Here is a 23,008-nt window from a genome sequence, read left to right as displayed (position 1 = left end):
GTCACAAAGGGCAGCTCTTGAGGACAGGGACCATTTCTTATTTTTTAATTCCTAGGTCTTGAATAGCAGTTACATAGAAGGTTTGCTTTTTCCACCAAGAAAAATTTTAAAACGGGGGCATAAAGATTCAATCTGTGAATTAAATTGTATCTGTCTTACTAAACTTGTTCTGTTGGTTGGTTTCTTACAGCCAGGCATATCTCTTTTTTTAAAGAAGAGGTGTTTGCTACTTATACTCTTTTTTTTTCCCCCAAGTTTTGTAGGAATTTGCCCTTCCTCGTACTAAGTATTGGGATGATAGTATGTTCTATAGTAGTTGCAACCAGCGTTGGAGTTTGGCAGCCCTGTGTCGTCTTCTAGGCATTTCTGCGGCCAGTCTCTCCAAGTTCTTGGACTAAGTCCACCTAAAAGTTCACTTTTATTTGTCTGTCTCTGTCACAGATCCCATTCCGCTTCATTCTATCCCATTCTTTTATTGCTTCATATATGTGTATATACTTTTTTTCGTCTTGAGAGTTACGGGTAATGTAGTACAGTGATTAAGGGAAAGGGTGCTATGGCTAAACTGGATTCAAATTCCACCTCTGCAGTATACATAGTAGCTGGATCATTTATGGTAAATTATTTAAGCTCTCTGTGTGTCACTTTCCTGATGCATAAAATTGGGATCATTATATCACCCCTCAGAGCTGTTGCAAGATTAAGTGTGATAATGCGTCTGAAGTGCTTAGAGCAGTGTGTAGTGCACATCTGAATTCCTTTGTCTTTCTTTGAAGGCTGATTAGAACTTGATATTACCTGTTTCATCCCAGAGAGTTTTCTGACCCCAGTTTGGTGTTTGTATTTCGCTTTGACCACACGTGGACTCTTCCTTTGGTGTGCTCCACCCATGCCCTGCATGCTCCTGAAATACTATCCACACTGCTCCCGCTACTGGAGTTCTAATGATCCGTGAGGGTGCATGTTAAGCCTCCTCCCCTTTTCTTACTGTCAAAGTAAAAGCATGGTCCCTGAACTCACAAAATTCATATTACCAAAGCCGATAGCAGACTTTGTGAGGAGTGCAGACACAGAAATTACACTTCTGAGATCCTGGAACATTCTTTATCACAGCATTGGGCAAAAATGTTACCAAGTAAGTATATGCTGATTATAAAATTGTGCTAATCTGTTTAACAGAACAGAACTTTAGAAATGGTATATAATAATATAGATCAGAATAGATTTTTTGTTTATGACTCCAGTTGTGCACTTAATAATAGATTAGGAATCATCATGGGTGGTTTTCACATTGTGCATTCCCTGAACCTGTTGTTTGGGTAAAATAGGATCATCCTAAGGCTGAATTTCATCCAGGAGGGTCAATAGCTTGTGCTTACTGCTTTGTATGGACTTAGGTTGTGAGAAAACCATACATTTTAGTGGAAATAATAATAGTAGTAGTAGTTACGTTTATATAGTGCTTCTTATGTGCTTCAATGAACCTGTCTACCAACACTGAATCTTGACTGAAAAGCCTTAAAAACTAAAGATAAGATGACTTGGGAGATTCCAAATTTAATTATAAATTTTAGGAACTTTTTTTTTTTAACGAAAGATTTTAGTTTAGAGAGTTTTGTGTTTAATAGAAATGGTGCTTCTAGATAGCCCACCAGATTGTAATTAGCTCTGGAGAGTGTCAGATGGTGGTGGCCACAAGGAGTAAAGTGGGGCAGTGGAGGACACTGTCTTTGGCAACATAGGGTAGTGAAAAACAGCCCTAGGATTTTTTTTTTCCCACTAAAAGTCTCCCTAAGATCTTCAAGCTATTCAAAGTGAAAGGTGAGGAAAATAGTAGCTCTCTGTATTTATTTTGCAGTTACTATAAGGTTTCTAATTTAGGCTGTGTATTTTCCTTTAATGTTTCATTTTGACATAATATATTTTAAAATGGACTTTTCTTGTAGATAAACATTTTATGATATGATTTTTCTCAAGTTCTAGGCGACCATGTGGCTGTGTTTTATTTACTTGACTCATTTGTGATGAGAACCAGACTCAAGCTTATTTCAGAAATAGTGTTAATTATACAAATGAAAGAGGCAGATCTCTTTTTGATTCATCTACACGTTTCAGAGTTGCTCTGTAGTGCATTCCTGAAACTATATCTGAATAATCATACAACATTTTCTCATGTTGGTGGGTATTTTATACTTACCCATTGGAAGTTATATTTAATTAAATGGCCACACAATGATGTGTGGTTGTCAGGCAGAATGAGATTCAGCACATGGGTAGCTACAGTTGTCCCCCCTTATCTGCGGTTTTGCTTATCACGGTGTCTGTTACCCATGGTCAACCAAGATCTGAAAATATTACATGGAGAATTTCAGAAATAAACAATCCATTAGTTTAAAATTGCACACTGTTCTGAGTAGTGTGATGAAATCTCACATCTTCCTACCTGGGAGGTGAATCATCCCTTTGTTCAGCATATCTATTCTGTGTACCCTACCCACCAGTTAATCACGTAGGAGCCACTTTATCGGGTCGACTGTGGAGGTATTGCTGTGCTTGCATTCAAGTAACTCTTATTTTAGTTAACAGTGGCCCCAAAGCGCGAGAGTAATGATGTTGGCAGTTTGGGTATTCTCTATCTGTGCTTAATTTATAAGGTAAACTTTATCATAGGCATATATGTCTAGGAAAAGAGATGGTATATATGGAGTTCAGTACTGTTGACAGTTTCAGGCATCCACTGGGGGTCTTGGAACATATCCTGCATGGATAAGGGGGGACTACTGTAGTATATGGTGATGAGGTTAAAGGTAATGGAAGATAGATTCAAATGTAGATGACGAATTGTGTACTTAAATTGTTCTTCTAATTATAGTAGGTTTTAGTTGATCTTTTAGTGGTGTATATAAAAAAAGAAGAAAAGTAAAAAAGTTGGTAGATCATTGTTATATTCTCAAGTATCAACAGTTGGAGTGGGAAAAATTAAAGGAATGTGTGTTGTAGTAGCAGGACTGTGAAGAAACCGTGGTCTGTGGCTCGAGTGCCGGTCACTGTAATGACTGGAGTCTAGTCTCCAGAACACCCTCTCTCTGGGGTACAACCCCAACACTGATCTAACCTCTCGTGTTTTGCATCTGCTTCATGGCAGGTGGGCAGTACTGGTGGCAGGTGGGAGGATGTTAGGATAAAACTCAGGATTAAAAAAAAACTTAGGTTATTAAAAAATCAACATCAAGGTACTGTTCAGAAGATTTTGGTGAGAGGAGTAGGGGTAGAGGGAGGATCAGGAAGTCATTTTGGATATGAGGGTGAGCTGAATTCCATAGGAAGGAGATGTTAAATGCTGTTTCTGATCTGTGTAATTTTGCATTTCTTTTACAAATGGGTCATTTAATAAGAGAGACTTATGAAAAGACTTAAATTGTATAGAAGTAGAGCATTTCTTAAAATTTCTTGACTGTAGATTAGGAACTTGACTTAGTTATATTAGGTCATTGCATTTGACAAAGGAGTACTAGATCAAAGTGCTTTTATTATATTTTGAAAATACTAGTACTAGAGGTTAAAAGTCAACAAAAAGTGAAACTTAGCTTGATTGCCCCTTAATCAAATTTATCTAAATCATATCCAAAATTGTAAATCTTTGACTTATTTTTTTCTATTTAAGTATGTATTTGTTGCACACAATATTTTTAATAGCTTCATAGTGTATGGAGGTTTGTTTTATAATTTACAACTATGTACTTCAATACAATAATTTATAGAATAATAAGAATTTTCAGGTTTATGGATATAGTCTAGATTAATTCAGAAATATAAATGTGGATTTAATTATTTTTACTTATTAAAACTCATAAGAATGTAGTACATAGTTCAAAACACAGATCTGTTCCAATTGCTTTCTACTTGAAATCTTTAGCATTTCCCATCGCCTTCAAGATGAAGTCCAACATCTCTATCATGGAAGCCTCCTCTTTTTCATTTATTCATTTATAAAGCTTCTATTTGTCCCAGTCTGCTCCCTGTCCCATTCCTTAGAGGGATTATGTCATCTTCCATAACATATCCCTGTAGCTTTTCAGAGGTTGACCATTTCTTTTCCCTAATTGAGAAAATACAGGTCGTGGGAGATGTCCACCCATACTGCCACACATTCATTCCTAAGTATTAAGGATCATTTCCCCTTATTCTTAACATAACAATAGTCTTGTTTAATCATATTCTGTCTCCTCTCACTCTACCTTTTTCTTCCCTTCTGACTCCTTTTTTTTTTTTTTACAAACTTTTTTCCCTTTCCAGAACCCTTCCCTGACCCAGTGTCAGCCTCTAACTGCTTCTGTAACTCTGAAAGTTGTCTGTATTCCTGACACCAACTGTCCATTTCATTGTCGATAGCTGGAATTGCTTTCATCAGGTCACTGACAACTGTTGATTTGCCAAATCTCACAGACACTTGTTTCGGGTACTGGTATATCCCTTGTATCGTGTCACGCTGCATGTTACACATGCGGTGTTTGTTAACTGAATCACATTTTTCACTTGTATTATCTTCTCCTTATCTTATTTATATGACTTCACCTTTTTTAGGCTCTTTTACTCGCTCCTTAAATGTCGGTGTTCTCTTTAAGGTACTGAGACCACATTCTCACTGTAGCATGATTTTTACTGTTCCCTGGATAGACACCCCATTCTCAAGCATGCCTCCAAATACATAGCAGGTCTCTTACCCTGTCTTGGTCCATATTAAAAGACTTTGATCTTTTTGTGTGTTTCATAGAGTCCCAAACTCAGGATGTCCAATTTTAACTCATGGTCAATCCATAAAGTATAGTCCTTTTGTGTTATTACCCGTAAGTGGCATCTAGCTATTCAAACACTGAAACCAGGTCTAGAAACAATTCTGTAATTCCTGCTGTCTCTAATATCTTAATTTTGAGTCTTCCTCTTCTCCTTAATACTCCATTGTAGGGCCTTGGATCAGTGCCATCTCAATTTTCATCTGGAATGAACTTAATATAGTCTCTTTGCCTGCCTCTCTAGCTTTTGCTATCTATGTTTTGTTTTGTTTTTTTCTCTTTTTTTAACCTAAAGAAAAATTTTTACAGTTCCATTGGGATGCATGATTTTTTTTCCCTAGAACAAATTGAAAATACTTGTTTGAGAGCCCTTGGAAAAAAACAGAATTTTTCAAAACCTTCAAAAAATGATGGATATTGCTCAATACATGCTAATGTTTTACATATAATTATCATATTTTTGAAGTTAGTTTCAGCTGCATACTAAGATCACAGTTTACTTCTTTATTCGGAGAAAAAGAGCTGCTCACTGTTGTTGGCTTTAGCGATGGGGAAACTAATGTGATCACGTTTCCTTGGAAGGGGCCAAGAAGTGTGCTTTGTTTCCAGTGCTGAAGGATAAGCAGAATATTAACAGAAAGGCCACTCTAGGCAGAGAGAAGACAAAAGCCAATGCTTAACGCCATGAAAAGAAGCAGGGTGAAAATATTCTTGGAACATGAAAATAAATGTTTGAATTTACGCAAGTGCATTTGACTTACTTTCAATCAGAAGTATTGTGTAAGAAGATGAATAGTTTATGCTTGCTTAGTCACTTTAATTTCTTTAGACAGCTATTTCATCTCAGGGATTCCCAATTTGGTAGACTCCGTATAATGGATTGAATGCTGCCCTTTAATTTCTTCCGTCACTCCTAATTTCTTGTTCACACTGCTTATTTACGTAGTAGAATGAGTCTCCATGGAGTCATTATTTAAAACTTAAATGTTAGAGCACTCTGAGGATCAGGCCAAAAAGAAAGTGTATTTTAGCTTTCTGTAAAATCTCTTCAAAAAAAAAAAGTAAGAAAGCTATAATTTGTTTAAAATAATTTATTATTGTCTTTCACACACATGTATACATACATATGAAGGAGAAATACTAATTTGTATTTCTACTTGCTAGATAATTTGTAAATTACATTTCTTATTCTTTCTACCATGTAAAAGAGAAAAACCTCCATAGCTTTTCTTTTAAAGTCTAGAATCATTATTCATATATTGTATGAAAACAATTTTACACTTTTTTCTTCAAATCTTTTTCCTTTATATTTCTAAGCACTAGAAGAAAGCCAGATTTTTTCCTGTGATGCTAAAATTTCTTCCAGATCACATGCTAAAATACCCTTTCCTGTTTCCTTTGAGGTCCTTCCTAAGTGATCAGTTGTAGACTTTTAAGTCTATATGGCCAGGTCTTTAATGTACTTTGTCTAAATTTAAACTACTCAGATAGCATGCATCCTCCTTCAGTATTCAGCTTTGCATCTGGGCTATACTTTAACCAGGTAGTGTTTCTTTTTTTTCCTTCTTTTAGATTTGACTGAAATTAGAGGTACCTTCTGTCTATATTATATGGGCTCAAAAGACCTGCTTGATTTGGAAATACCTCACTCTTACTCATTATAAAATAGAATGTGGCTGTGTTTCTAAGTATATATGCTTTTCCTAATTAATAACATTTATCTTCCTTGAGATCGTGTAAGCATTTCTTTAAAAAATTTAGTTTGTATAAAATGGTTCATGTTTTATATATGCTTGGCCTTTTAAAATTTTTTTTTCTAAAGATGTGACGATGAAGGGTTATAGAGAACAGCAGCACTTCTTTCCTCTTTGAAATGTGGTCAGTTTTTGTGTAAGGAATAATAAATACCGAGAAGAAGGAATACATTATTAGTAGTACTTTCATGCTGATATTTAGCAAGCCTTATGGATAATAGAGTTGAAAACATACGCAGTCTACATGTTTAAAAAGTTACATTACCTATGGAAGAAATTGCAAAGGACTTCAGATTTAAAGAAAAGAAATTTATCTTACTGTTTTCAAGTCTTTTAAAAGTCTATTTTTATGAGTTCTGACCAGTCTTAACTAAATTTTGCCTTTAAACCTTTGGATGAAAATTCATGTTACTTGAGTTTCTTCAGTGTGAACTTAGTGCCGTATTTGGACTTGTTTTTGTGATTTTCTTCCACTGAAGTTGGAAGGCAGTCTTGAAGAATAGATTTTTGGCTCTCAAGGGCCATCACAGTCACACACTACTTCTTAATCACTGTGTCTGTGGAGTGTCTTGCTGATGTAGCTCTCAGTGTGTTGACTTGCCCTCCTTGTTTCCAGCCAACATTTTTGTAAATGTTTCAACCGCCTCCTACACCCCCTAAAAAAACCCAAAACAAACAAAACCCAAAACTACACATTTACCGCTTGTGGTGGAGAACATCTTTACTTGGTTATGTTATTTGCGTTGTGATGATTATGGAATTACTGCTGTAATAGAAACTGTCAACTTTAAGTTATCAGTGCATGTTTTGGATTAACAGCATTGTTAGTTTTTATTTCTTTTCAGTCCTTTTGCTTGTTTCCTTGTGCCTTAGTGGAGAATTGGGAAGGAAAAGAAATGATTTAATGTTTCACCATTTAATTCAACTTTTCTTGAGTAGCTGAGAGTAAATATAAACGTTTTTGTTACAAGGAGGCTTTTGTATCATCTGTGGATTTGATACTCTTCCGGCACAAGTAATCCTCTGTTAGCACAGTGAATTTATAATTGCTCCGACATTATTGAAAGTCTTGCAATGGATTCTGACCTGACTCTGGAAACTTTTTCTCTAAAACTGAGATGATACAAAAGAGGTTAACAGGATTCAGAATCTGAGATTTCCCATATCAGCACTGGAAGCTGTCTTGTGATATGTTCTTGAAGAGCACTTATGAAACAGTAGAAATAGCTTTAGTTGAGGAACTAAGTAACCTGCGTTCTCAGGTACACTCTTTTTGAATATCAGATTCTCACATGTAAATCCTTTTTTTTTTTTTTTGGTGAGAGATACTATGTTAAATGCTGCATGTACATTATCTTAATTATTACAGTAGGTGTGAGCTAGGCATTATCTCCATTTTACAGATGAGGAAACCAAGACTTAGAGAAAGTAAGCAGCTTGCCCGAGATGACACAGCCAGTAAATACAGAACTGGAATTCATACCTAGGGACTGTCTGACTGCAAGATCCTGCTCTTCTCTGCTCTCTCTTCTCCATGTGAAGTACCATGTACTTATTGTGAAGATTATGTAAGCTAATGTATGCATCCTTTATAAAGTGAGTTATTAGTCTTGGTATAGTAAAAATATGGGCATATTTGGAATTGGAACTGTTTGTAATCCCTTCTGCTATTTTAAGGCTTTATATTTATTTCATAATTTTATATATAAATATTTTACACCTTCAGGATTGATAATATTTTGCCCATGTCATGTTTCTTGATTTATGAAGTAAGTCGTGTTATTTTTTAAAATCTTTACTAAGAGGGAAGGAAATCTATGAAAATTCCATGGATTTTTGTTCCGGAAAAAAAAATCAGTAGTTTTACCTCAGAACCTTCTTCAGGATTTTCTGGACTTTAGAATTTAATAATGTTATATCATTCACTTACTTCATGCTGGAGAACAGAATCTTTAATACTTCGCTATTCTAAAAAAAATAATACAAGATAAACACGTTAAAAAAGGGTTGATTGCCTTAGGATACTGAATAGTCAAAAATTTTTAAACAATTTAATTTATTACCTGTGTATACAAGCTATTTTGAGTGTTGTGCATTACTGAAATACTTTAATGCCTTCTTAATTAATATGCATTGCTGAAATACCCGAAGCTTGAATCTAGAATGCTTAAAAAATTTTAAATTGCAAGGGGAAAAGAAATGAATGCTTACTCATGTTGTAACACTTTTCTGTAATTTCCCTCAATTTCTTAGGTTGTCCTCTGGTACCTTTCATTTGGGTTAGGAATGGATTTTAAGTACTCTTGATTCCAAGTAATTTGTTTAATTGTCTTAATGCTATCTTTATAATGATTTTAAGCTGTGCTGCTCTGCGAGTGAGTGCCCAAGGGCTGGATAATTGACATCCAGGCAGTGAGGTCTGCTTTCTCTTACTGGCCTCTTGGCAGCCTCTGTGACCTCACAAGGGCGTCTAAAAAAAAAAAATCTTTTAACCTCTAGTAGCTTTGAAGGCAAAGTTCTAGAATATGGTTTAGGAATTCAAAAATGGTAATTTAAGTAAAACTAAGATAAATACATGTTTGTAGACAAAGCATTAAAGTTTAAACTGTAGTAGAAGCTGTAGTTTCAGCATAAGCATAAAATTTATTTCAATATTTTTTAAACCCAGGAGCAATATAGTGTGAAAAGTCCCTATCAACATCACATATTGAGTAATGGTTATAAGTATTTGTTTGCAATGTAAATTTTGTAATACTGTTTTTTGATTAAAGGAGAAGTGTATGAAATTATTAACCTTACTTTTCAGATGAGAAGTATAGAAGTTTCTTTGTCTTTTATAAATAGTATGAATTGATGAATCTACTGCTTTTTGTTTTAATCTTATTAACACCTCCATCTATTTAGCATAGCCTCAGGTAAACGTTTGGCAATCAGGGATGATCATTGATTGTCCAGTTACTTTTAAGTGCTTTCTGTGAGCATAAAACTGAATTCTGGATGAAGGATATAAGGAATGATCACTGCTCCTAAGAAGTTTGGAGTGAAGAAATTTAATTTGAACCAGTTTAAAGCTAATGTAAGTCCATACTGGCTGTGGAAGATTTTGTAGGGTATATCTTCATTTATTGGAAACCCAACTGATTAGGTTGCCTGTGAGGTCCCCCAGGCCCACCTCACATGTGCCTAGGCTATATTAAGAAATCTCTATCTGAATTCTATTCACCTTAAGTCAGACTTCGTGGGTCATCACTGAGCAGTCTTGTAACAGCTATTCCTGATGGCTTTTTTCCACCTCTCTGATCTGTCTGGCCAGAGCTCTATTTGTATTGCCACTTCAGAGACTTCTTGAGCACTGACCGCCTTACCAAAGGGCCCTCAATCCACTATTCTAGTTTGATATGGGCCACTCTTCTCTCATTTGCCTGTTGACCTGGGTGTTTTGCTTTTCTCCTCCTTTGTGTAGGGTGGATTTCCTGTCTGGTCTTTCTCCTCCTCCTGCCTTTCTAAATCTGATCATACTATGAATTCTGACTTTGTAGTTTCATGTATGTTACTAATTACCTGTGTTTTATTGCCTTTAAAACATTGTGATAGAAAACATAAAATTTACCATGTTAACAATTTTTAAGCATACAGTTCAGTAGTGTTAAGTGTATTTATATTGTGCAACAGATGGTCACAACTTTGTCATCTTGTAAAACAAACTCTGCTCTTGAAACAATACCCCATTTTTACCTCCCCTCAGCCTCTGGCAGCCATGGTTCTACTTTGTTTCTGTGAGCCTGACTACTTTAGATACCTCGTATAAGTGAAACTTTACAGTAGTAGTATTTTTTAATGACTAGCTCGTATCACTTTTCATAATGTCCTCTGGTTTGTCCATGTTGTAGCATATGACAAAATTTCCTTTTTTAAGGCTGAATAATATTCGTATATATTATTATATATATGTAAAATATTCATTTACATTAATAAAATGTGATCAACATTTTGTTTATCCTTTCATCCATCTGTGGGCATTTGGCATGCTTTTATACTTCTTGGCTACTGTGAATAATGCTGCTATAAACATGGGTGTACAAATACTTCTTCAAGATTCTCCTTTCAGTTCTTTTGGATATATACTCAGAAGTGGGATTGCTGGATCATATGGTATTTGTATTTTTAACTTTTTGAGGAACTGCCACCATGTTTTCTGTGGTGGCTGCACCACTTTATATTCCCACAGTGTACCAGGGTTCCGGTTTCTCCACATCCTAACACTTGTTATTTTATTTTTGTTTTTTAATCGTAGTCGTAGTCGTTCTCCTGAGTGTGAGGCGGTATCTCATTGTGGTTTGATTTTTCATTTCCCTATTGATTAGTGACTTTGAACATTTTTTCCAATGCTTGTTAGCCATTTGTATATCATCTTTAGAGAAGTGTTATTGAAGTCCTTTGCCCATCTTTTAATTGGGTTTCTTTTACATTGTTATTGTTGGTGTGTAAGAGTTCTTTATATATTCTGGATATTAAACCCTTACCAGATAGAATTTGCTAATATTTTCCTCCCCTTCCGTCATTTGCCTCTCTACTCTCTTGATTGTATCCTTTACTGTGCAGAAGCTTTGTAGGTTTGGTGGGGTGCTGTTTGTCTGTTTGCTTCTGTTACCTGTGCTTTCGATGTTGTGTCCAAGAACTCATTGCCAAATCCAGTGTCATGAAGCTCTCCTTTTATGTTTTCTAGGAATTTTAGTTTATTATGTCTTTAAGTCTTTAATTCATTTAGAGTTAATTTTTATGGAAGGTAAGGGTCTGGCTTCATCCAGTTTTTTTCAAATGTGGATGTCCAGTTTTGCCAGTAACATTTGCTAAACAGACTGAAAATTACCTAATTTACTCATTAATCATTCTGAAGCTAACATTTATCATTGAACATTAGGCATTTTTGAAACACTATGACTTTTTACACATCAGGAGATTGCAGCCCAGAGGAAGCCAGGATGAAATGAAACATGTTTATCAATTCATTAATTCCTAGTTACTTAACAAATGTGTATCATGTACCAAAACTGTTTCTAAGTGACTTGGCCTCATGTTGGCATTTTAGGCAAGACTGCCTAGTGTATTTAAGCATTTCAGTTTGATGCTCTTTGTGGAGTGATGTGATTTATGTTGATTGTGCCATTTATTAATGCTTTTTTGTGTCTGATTTGAAAGCTCAAACTTGCAAGAACTTTAAAACACAGGGATAATTAAAACGTAAATCATTAACTTCATCTTGACATCATAATCACATACAATTTTGTTTTTCAAGCTATTAAAATGTTCTATTTTGTGAATCCAAATCAAGGTCTCTCCTGATTTGGGGTTAAATACAATTGTATTCTAACAAAGTTCCATTAGTAACTTTGAACTCTATGGGGAATGGATTTTATTTTGCTTTGAGACTGTGGGAATTTTATTACACTAAATCTGGCTGTCAAGTCACTGTCGGTTTAATTCAGATATTTGTTTACCTACTTAATCTGATACTGTTATAATGAAAAAAGTTAGTCTTTTTTTTTCACCTTATTTGACTGGACATTTTGCTTTTAGTCTTCTTCCTTACTCTGTCTCTCTTGTTTATGTATTTTAACTGGAAAGCATATTTCTTACCTAATTAAGATCTAACTGTGGTTTATACAAATTTTACTAGAATGGGGTGATGTGAATAGTAACAAAAGGCTATGAAAATCCAATTATTTTTCTTGCTTTCCCTTTTTCAGTAAATAAACTTGGTTAGGATAAATGTCCTAGATAAAAATCTAGTTTATATAATTAACTCTCAAGCTATGGCTGTACTTTTATATAAGTAAAATCTTCAGTTGTATTTAAACTTATTTAGACCTAGTATCTGCTCCTTTTCAGAAAGATACCACACAAACTTTATATGGTGTCTGTAGTTTTATTATATAGAGTACTGTATTTTCTTATGTTTAAAAGCACAGAGCTCAGAAAGTTAGAGCTTTGAGGTGCTAAAGTACAAATACACTTTTTTCCCAATTTAATCATGCATTGCCATTGGATCTGCATTTGAATTGGTAAAAGATCACCCACCCTTTTCTCAAGCCAATAGATTAAAACAAATAATACATCATTTTTCCCCCCTCTGTTGACAAGAGTGAAATTCAATCTACTCTTTCTTAGACGTGAAAGGAAGGGAAGGTCATTGCATGTTCGTTGATAAAAGTAAGGTCATAGTAATTATTAAAGAGTTTAGGATGTTTGTTGGACATCGTTGTTGCTTTTTGACATTTTGTCTTTGGGGTATGCTGAAGTTAACAGGAAGATAATATATTTTATACAAAGAATGGAATGTACACTTGTTCCTTTAGTTATCAGTAAAAACACATAAGATAAGGAAACTGGTATAAATCAACATGACAAAGTGGTTGTGATTTGCTATATAATGAGAAAGTAACTTGTGCCTTTCATTTGAAATGTTGGCTTACACATTTAGTCTGTTAATCAAACATTTACACACTCGGTAATAACCTTTTCCCAAATATTGCTGATACCAACATGATAACATTTTTCAGGTTAATACAAACTAGATTAAAGAATTATGCTGTTTTCAAGCAAATCCAATCCATTATATTTTCAGGCTGATGGTTCTAGTTGGCTTCACTCATTTGAGAGGGCAAATGTGAAACAGGTGTGAGGACATCAGAGGCCCCAACCCTGAAGAGATTGACATGGACCTTAGTGATTGTTCATTTGGAGACTTTTCTAACCAATTTGTGCCTGCATGGAGTTACTTTTTATAATGTGCTTCAGTGTTCAGGCCATGTTAGAAATACTTCATATGTATTCAATATATATATATATATATATATAAATATATATATATATATATTCAGTGTTCTTTACAGCAGCTCTGTGGGGACTAAATTCTGTTAGTATTCTCATTTTAAAGATGATAAAACCTGAGCACTGGAAGGTTAAGAAATCTGTCCAGGATTACATGGCTAGTAAGTGGTAGAGCTAGAATTAAATGACAGCCTCATGCTCTTTACTGCTAAAATTATATTGAAAACCTACAACACTATTAGAGTAATTACCCTATGGCTGACCCTTGATTATCATACATCAACTGACAGCTTCAGCTGCAAACTCAAATTTTTGGTCAAATCCTACCTTTAAGTAAAACTATGTATTTTACAACTGTCTTTCAGTTTTTGACACCTAATTTGTTTTCAGTCAAAAACAAATGTGTAAATAGTGTTTCTGTGAAAACACCAATGTAATGGCTCTCCTCTAATCTTCACAGTTATGTTTATGTTTTTAAAATTTTAAGTTACTGTAATGAAAGGTGAAGATAATATTCAATAAGAGAGAATATAACTTTCACCTTTTGGTTAGTTATTTAATCATCTCTTCTCACTTTCTTTTAACAAATTTTTCTGGAAAATACTGGCTTCATTATTTCATGATTCCTGGAATATTTGCACAAAACATTAAAAGATTAATGGCAAATTCTATGAGAGGAAATAACTGCATGTTTCCTTGAAAATGAAATATTTAAGAACCTGAATCAAATACTGTTGGAGTGAAGAAGTTCACGTTAACAATGTAACTATTATAGAGGCAGGACACGTTGGTCAGAAAATCTTCTGAGTAGAGTGTAGGAGACCAGGGAGATGTGCACACAAGAGCTATGTTATTCTCAAGGGTATTCTGTATTATACATCTATTTAAAGGCTCTTGAATGCCAGTCATTGTTTAATGGCTATATTTTTATAGTTTCCTTAAACTCTTTAGAAACCACGTACCCTTCTTTCTACTCTTCTGTAATGAAAGGTGGCACCGTCCACCTAGTGGCAGCAACCTGGATTAGAGACCTAGGACGGAAGAAATAAGGAGGCTCTGTTAGCTTTCACACCTAAATCTCTTGATTGACAACCGGCTACACCTAAGGTAAACAGACATCTTTTTAGCATGAGACAGAAGATGTTAGATGAAGAAAAAGAACAATGGATATGAATTAACAAGTCTTAAGGATCTGGATGTCAGATAATTTGTAAGTCAGTTTAGAGAGGTGCTTAATTTGTTCTTGGTAATTAGAGAATAGGTGAATTCTTAATGCAACTTGAAAAGAATAAGAATTTTTCACCAGGTGCTTCAATGAGATTGAGCCAGTTCATTTTCTGTAAGAAGAAAAAAAAAATGAGATTGTGGAGTTGACTGACACTTGTTCTTTGTGAACATTGCAGGGTGAATTAGTTCATAATAATGATGGAAAGATGTGCTTTATTTTCTTGTATCTTCTCTAGTAACAAATGAGCAGTATGGAGAATAAGTTATACTTTTAAATGTATTTGACTTTAATGTACTACAGTGAACTCTGAAAATTTTTTATATTTACATCATTGCTAAATACACTCAGTGAGGTTTTCTGAAAGTTACTTAATCCATATTTTTATAGGATTCCATTGTTGACTTAAAAATGACCATTTTAAAAGATAACAGGAAAATTTTAAATAAGGAATAAATAATACAGTTTAGAAATATTACTGTTTTTTTGGGCTATCAATACAACTTAATTTTTTTTCCTAGGTTAAGTGTTTTGAGGTTAAGTTTTCTACGTGGTAACGTCCAGAGCCACCACATTATGCCGTTGGACTGAAAACCACACGTTGTCTTGGGCATCAGAATCATGGGCTCTCCCTCATGGGGAGAGGTGGTGTGAGAGCGGGCCGGAAGCAGTAGGTCTTAATCTGGCTGCTGTTTTCTTTCCAAAGGATGGCATCTGGGGCATAGGAGGAGAGCGTTGGAAACCCCTGCAGTACCAGGGTGAGGAGTTGGGAGAACGCTTCCATTCATGTTTGAGTGTTGCTCCCAGTGTTTGATGGGCTCAGAGTTTAACCCCAAAGGAAGGAGAGGGGAGGGGTCTTTTACTTGGACTTTGGATGGGGTTAGAGACCTAGCCAGAGGTACTGGCTTCAGAATTGGGATTTCCTGCTAGTCAGTGAACCAGAGTAAATCAGAAAAGAGGAAGAACCTCAGCCTGTGGGCTAGGCCCCCATAATTCTGCTGGGGAAGAAGGTACCTGCAGCTCCTTTCCCTAGGGATGAATTGTAGGAGTAATCCAGACAACAGGGCTAATCTCAGTCCCACCCCCCAGGATGTAAGACTTCTAACACAAGGCTTTCTGAACATACTGCCATGAACAATGGGAGTGCTCAGCCTGTAAGTTAAAATTTTCACTATATTCTTAAGAGTGAGCTTGAGGAAACTGAATATAGAAACTGATAGGCATGTATGTTTTTTCCAGAGACATCAGCTATCAACTGTATTGAATTTTCTTTAACATATTGTCTAGAAATGTAATATTAGGACGTTTGAAACATTTTATTGCTGACAATTTTATTAGTGAAAATAATCTATGCTTATTGTGGAGATAGCGAAGGTAAAAGGAATTCTTCACCTCAGTGTTAGTGTTTCTACGTTCTCCCTCCATCTGTCAGCCTCCCCTCTTTAACTTGGAGTCATGTTGCCTCTGTTGTTGCTGGTCCTCTAAAAAAATTTTAAGTAAAGGCTGTGCAGCCTTCTGTTGTATTGTGTCAGAGTATATCTCTAGAATATATTCCTGACAGTAGAATAACTAGATCAAGAAATGGGAACACTTTTAAAGGCTTTTAAAATGTATTGCAGAATTTCTTCTTGGATTGCTGTATAATTGATGTTTGTTCCAGGAGTTTGAGGGGACTGGTTTTCATTAGTTAGAAGTATTATGAAAATCTTTGCAAATTAGCTGGGAAATTTGTATTCTGTTTTAATGCTAGACTGCTAGTCTTTTATCCCTTCTGAGGTTTCACTTTTTTTTTTACTTTTGATACATTTATTTTGATAGACATTTGTATCTTTTGTGATTTTCCTGTTCACGTGTTTTCCAGTTTATCTGTTGCAGTTTTAGCTTATTACTAATTTGTATGGGATCCTTGTGTAATTAAATTATTGAATTTTTTTGCTCTTATGTCGTATTTTTATAGTTTGCTGCTTACCTTCAATTTAAATGAATTTATTGAAGTATAGAGGTTTCACACTGAATTTATTGAAGTGTAAAGTTTTCACATTGTATATTCAGATCTAATGAATTTTTAAAAAATAATTTCTTCTAATTTCCAGATTTAGAAAGAAAGCCCCCAAATGGCCATTTTGATGATAATACTATTAATAGGGTGTGTACTATCTTTCTGGACCCGTTCTGTCATTCACTTTTGATGGCAATCTGAGAAGGTAATTGCTGCTGGTAGCTTATTTGGTAAATGAAAAAACTATGATATAGAGGAATTAAGTTATCTGTCTGAGATAACCCAGCAAGTAAATGGTAAAACTGGCATTTAAACTGGTCATATGGCTCCTGCTAGGAGACAGCTTTTCCTAGCAGGAGAGCCCTTCTTGAGGCAGCTGAACACTGACTGCATATTTGATTGGTTCTCATTCACAAACTGGCCGAATTTCAGAGAGTACTTCCTGAATCATGATTGTCTCTATACATTCAAAGCAGAGCGGCGAATTTGCCCTCAATACAAGAAGTAAAAAATGATGTTTTAATCAACTTTCAAAGATAGAAAACCACTCTTTTTCTTTTAAAGGTTTGAGGGTGAAAATGATGCAACACACGAATTTGACAACGAAAGGGGCTGGGTTCAAGTTCTAGGCTTAGGCAAATATTTTAAACTCTCGAGGCCTCCTTTTCTTCAGCTGTAAAATAAGGCCACTGATTTCACCCCAGTGGATGGCTGTGGTCCCTTCCAGCTCTAACGATAATCTTTGTAAAATAGCCTGAGGTGTCCTGGAGTAGTTTGTAAGTGAAACGAAAAACTCTCAAGGGTAAGACAGTGTCTTGACCTGGCTGTTGACCTCACCAAGTTCGTGAGGTTTTGAAAAATGCTGATTTCCTTCTCTAGAAGATTGATTCCAAATTCTGAGTTCTGGACTCAGGACTGTGGGGTTTTTTTTTTAGAGTCATGTAAACCTAATGGATAGCCAAGTTTGGAACTACTTATTTGAAAAAGGCTCCTATGTTGCTGTCCCGTTCTATTTTCTCTCCTTTGAAAGGCTGGGGAGGACATCTTTCTGAGGATTCTTTGATTATTAAATTTTTGTTGTCCTCTCCTTAGAGGAAGTTTTTTTTTTTTTTAATAACCTGTGGATATTCTTTTGTGTCTTTTCTATTCCAGGGAGCAAGAACTGTTCTATCACCAGATCAGTGTCTTTGTGTCTTTATATGGAAACACGTATAGTCCTGCCTTATCTTGGAAATACGAAACATTGTTCCCCTCATCAGAGTTTAGCTTGGGAGTGGGGGGTGGGAGTGGAGATACATATAGACTTAGCTGGAGATTGGCCTTTTCCCTCCATTTTTGGTATCTGTTAAAATTGCCTTCTACTTGCCAGGTACTATGCCAAACACTCAATGTACATTGTTTCAGTTTATCTTGTGAACAACTCTTTAAAGGAGAGAAGATATTATGATCTATTCTTTTTAAAGATGAGAACAATCAGAAGCAGAGGCTTGATTCACCTGGTCCAGATAACCTGGCTAGACTTGGTAGAGTGAAGATTTGAAGTTGAAATTAGGTCAGTCTGCCTTACAGTACTTTTAAAAGATACAGTGCTTAATTTTCAAGGAGGGTTCTTCAGACCTCCTTGAGGATCGTGAGATAGAAGTAAAATGATTTTTGTAAAGGAAATTTAACATATATCATCATTGGAAATATAGGAATTAGTAAGTTTAAAATATTATCACTCTCTGATTTGGTTGGCATGCAAATTAAATGAATAATTCCTTGCCTACAAAGTTGATTGTATGTAGAATCAGAATTGGCACCAGGCAAAATTATGAGACACAGTGGGCTCTTCTTCTCCTTCCCCTTTTCCACCCTTAACTTCAAGTTACCCTACGGTTTTTAGGCAGACTTGATTCTCAGTGCAGGAATCTTTCTACTCGTCTCCCCTTCCTAGCAGCGTCTCACAGAAAACTAGGCCTGCAAACTTAAGAGTTCTAAGAATTCTCCTCCCCTCCTCCACTGGTGAGGATTCCCGTCCAGAGCTCCCTCTTTCATAAGATGATTGTGAATCTGAGGTGGCTTTTTTGAGGCACAGTGTACAAACTCTGATACTGCATGCCAGATTTGTCTGTGTGTACATTTTCTGGCCCATAACTTCACAGTCTCCATGGAGTCTGTGTTCAGAAAACAAGATGGAAAGTGTTTTTGCATTCCATCACATTGACATTCTAGGTGGTCTTATATTTTCTGTTTCTGCTACTTATCAGATATTAATGTGATAGCTCATTCCCAAAGACTTTTTATTCACTACTAATACACATGCTTATTTATTTGTTATTTACACTTCTCGTGTTTTCATGAAGTATTTGAGATTGTTCACGTAAAACATTGAACAACTTACTAATTTAGTTTTTTCCAAGGGGAATACTTTTCATAATTAATATATTTTATAAATTTTCATCTAATATACTTGAAGGATGGTTTCTAGTTGGAGAATTCTTTATTGTGGTATGGTCATTATATATGAAGTATAGGAAATTTAAGATGCAGAATATAGAATTTAGCTTTTTTCTTTGTAAATTATTTTTGCTTCATTGTAATGATTTTGCCAAGTTTTAATTTGATTATTTTTTTAATACAGAGGTTGAGAGGTTGAAAACTTGAATGCCTTGAGGGTTGATTGGCAGTAGAGTGGATTGAGGGCAGGACTATAGAGAGTAATAGGTACTATGACAAGATAGAAAATAATTACTCTAGCTAAAGCATTTACATTCACATTGTAGGAAAAATACTGATAGTTTAACAAACATGGGCAAAGGCATATGTCTGTGGCCCCTGTCCTACTCCCTTTGTAGGACTAAAGATATACTAGTAAATTGGATACTTTGTAGTTAAGCTACTACAGGAAAAAAACAAATGATTTTTCTTAGTTTGAGGAACATGTGATACTCTTGATCCAGGTCTGTTTTTCATTAAGCTGAAAATTCCATGAGTAGAGGAACTATTGAATCCTCAGAACCTACCAGAGTATTTGGCACATAGTAGGTTTGTTAAAAACACGTTTAGTAGTATAGTCAGTTTTGCCCCCAACTTTCCCTCAGATCTGCCTATTCCTGTGCATCTCCACCATCATACCCTGATCTAGGGCACTGCTGTAACTAATAACTTATAATCTACTAAAAGAATTTTTCTGGCTCTAGTCTGGTCAATGTCAGTCTTTCCACAATGAAGCCAGAGTGATCCTCCAAGGATTCAAAACTAAGACAATTCCCTTAATTAAAAGCCTTTAATATATTTGCATTGCCCCCAATTCAGAGAAGAGTTGTGATCACTCGAAGGTGGTATCTGAAATTTTATATAATTTTCTTTAGGTGTTAGAGAATTTCTAGACACTAATAACATAAAATCTCATGAAAATATCAACTGTAAACTTAAATTTCATATTTACAGATTGTGACTTATCAATTGCAATAATAGCCCCAGTTGTTTCTTTCTTGTATCTATATTCTCTGCAATGTGACTTTACTGTTCTTCCTGTTAAGATGTAGTCCGTTTCTCTGTCTTGAATCTGCTGGCCTTGTAATTAGGTTTATTCAATAGAATGTGGCAGAAGTAAGGGTGCCCAGTTCTCAGCCTTAGTCTCAAGAGCCCTAACTTGCTTCTGTTCCCTCTTGGAAGCATGCCACTACCATGAGGACAAGGACAGGCTAGCCTGGTGGAAGAAGAGCAGCCACGTGGATGACAGCTAAGTTGTGTTAGACTTGAGACCAGCCGTTAGCCAGCTGACCCTGAAACATACAAGAACCCAGCAGTGATGAGCTACCTACCCCACCTGAACCTCAGCACACAATCTTGAGTGAGTCCACTTGAGATGTGAATAATCTTCCAGCTGACCTATAGGTTCATGAGCAACAGTTAATGTTTGGAGCCGCTGAGTTGTAGGGTAGTTAATTTTTGTAGCAGTTGCTAATAGATCTATTAGTGCCTTTTTCATCCAGTTACTGAAAAAAAGACTCAATTTCAAACAACTGAATATGTTGCATTTTTATTTAGAAAATCATCATTGTCGATGTTTAGAAGGATCTGACAAATGCATTTGCCAATTCTTAAGAATTTGCAAAGAATAGTGAAGTTTGAACATTTTTCTATTCCAATTTGTTTTAAAAAAACATAAGGGAATACACAGTTATCTTTGTTTTTTAGCTGAAACTATTAGAGCTAACACATTTATTACCAGAAAAGAAACTAGTATAAAGACATTTTGCCAAACTGTCTGACTGTCCTAATGTTGCTGAAGGAAATGTTAAATTAACATAGGAAAAGAACACTTGACCACTTGACTTCGATTTTTTACATTATGGTAGAATAAATATTTTGAAAAAATTTCAGGATTTTGAAAATGCATAATATAAAAAGCACAATTTAATGTTAAGTATAATTTTCAAGTGTGTTACTAAGCTGGCAAAGATACTAAGAGGAATCTTCAGAGGCCAAAAATAAGAAAACATGAATCCAGAAAAATAAGAAAGAGAGCTCTAAATCTGACAGCCTTGGTGACCCAACCCTGGAAATGTGGCATTCTCATGAAAGGACATACTTGGACCAAAAATTCCCTATAGAAGGAAGCTTAGTAAAAATGAGGAAAATAAAATGATACAAATAAGTCCAAATATATCAGCAATCACAATAAACGTAAATGTACTGAGCTTTTTATAGTTCATAAGGATTTTCTAATGACACAGAAAAATCCAGCTATATGCTGGTTACAAGTATCATGCCTAGAATATAAGTTTAAAAACGGCTGAAAATAAAAAGTGAGATATATGTATCAGCCAGATAATAATAATAATTAATAAGCTTGGGGAGAGAGAACATGAGAAGAAATAACATTCTAAGATGAAGAAGCATAATATCCTGAAAGATACAATTCTTACGTGTATCTAAAAGGATGGCTTAAATTTTTTTATTAACGTAAAATTAACTGAATTATAAGTAGGTGTTGACAAGTGGACTCTTTCAGTAGGAGATTTGAATGTAATGCTCTTTCTTATTGCTCGACCAAGCAGGTCCCAAATCAAGAAGCAATATAACAATGGAGCCACATAAACGTTACATTTGATATTATGGCTCTATATTGTGTATATATATATATATATTGTATATTGTACTGTGCTACAAATTTGTTGAATACACTTTTTTCCCAAAGTAATGGAAAACATTTTAATAAATCACCATAGACCTTCCAGGTAGCTGAAGACAGTGGAGGGCAGTACGCTAAGTAGCCTCCCCAAACCTCCTCTCCAGATGATATGGCATAAATTTCATGACTACTAAATTTCTGTGCAAAAGTACATGAGCAGCGTTACTTGAAGACAAGGGATTCAAAGATTGCAGAATAACAATGAGTGCTGCAGCCCCATACATTCCTGTTTGTCCCCTATCACGCTCATGGCAGAGCTCATGACAAATGCAGACTTAGGAAAACGAGGGGTGCTTTCTAGGGGCCTTGAGGAGGAGCTGGAGAGACCACCCCAAAGATGAAATACAAACCGAATCTGAAGACACTAAAAGAGTAACTGGGCCTATGAGAAAAGGATTTTAAAGTGCATTATTTAAAGGGCTAGACTAACAATTTGATGGGACGGCCTTACGGATCATAGCTTTTCAGAGGGGGAAAAATGGTCAGAAGGAATGCAGGATTCTTTGGCAGTTGGATGGTGAAGAGGAAAACAGGAAAGGAGGTATAAAGGAGAACTACAGTCTTAGAGGACACACAGCCCTTCCCTACCTCCAAATCAAATAAACAAAGAAATGAACCAAGCAAACCAGCTGAAGTACCTGGACTTTGTCAGACTGACAGAAAAGAGCACCAAAAATATTCCAGTATCACAAAATGAACAAAAGAAAAATAAAATCCATATAGTTACACTGAAGAAAATCAGGAAATGAATTTTCACATAAATCAACACAGTGAGCTGGAGGAAAATATGTCCCCTACCCTGAAAAACAACCAAGAACTAGAAGAAAAAACTGTGTGCTGACTCCAAACAGAATTCAACATAAAGCATTTAAGTATATGAAAACTTACCTTTAATCAGAAATTTGAAAAACAAAAACAAATTGAAAAAACAATGAAAAGTGAAAAATAGTACATATATTTATCTCAGGAAATAAATGAAAGGAAAAAGACAAAATTACTTCAAAAATAAATAAAAATTAAAAGGCACACAAGGAATAACATAATAACAGACCCAAAGATAAGTAAGAAATGTTAAGGAAAGATAGGAGAACTTCGAAGATAATACAGATGACATAAAGCAGCAAAATAGAAATGATTGGAAACGGAAGGTGGGCAATAATATATGAAGGAATAGTATTTGCATTATTTAACTCTCTGAAGAAAAAATGTTCAGAATTAATTTTT

The 23,008-nt window shown here is 35.2% G+C and overlaps 1 protein-coding gene across 3 annotated transcripts in view; it reads left to right on the top strand.

The window, feature by feature from the left end:
* The window catches only part of BMPR1B (bone morphogenetic protein receptor type 1B), a 411,794-nt gene that overhangs the window by 145,785 nt on the left and 243,001 nt on the right, over nt 1–23,008 (top strand). The window contains exon 1 of one of the 3 annotated variants that reach the window (XM_072940335.1): nt 8,024–8,143. The exons of the other annotated variants lie outside the window; for them this stretch is intronic. The gene's annotated coding sequence lies outside the window, so the exon portion shown is untranslated. Of the gene's footprint in view, nt 1–8,023; nt 8,144–23,008 lie in introns of those variants that run through there. 3 annotated transcript variants of the gene reach the window in all.

This window comes from Vicugna pacos, chromosome 2, assembly GCF_048564905.1.
Source record: "Vicugna pacos chromosome 2, VicPac4, whole genome shotgun sequence".
NCBI classification, from domain to species: Eukaryota; Metazoa; Chordata; class Mammalia; order Artiodactyla; family Camelidae; genus Vicugna; species Vicugna pacos.
The sequence above is the reverse complement of the archived record's forward strand: the minus strand, read 5'-3'. Positions and strand labels throughout refer to the sequence as shown.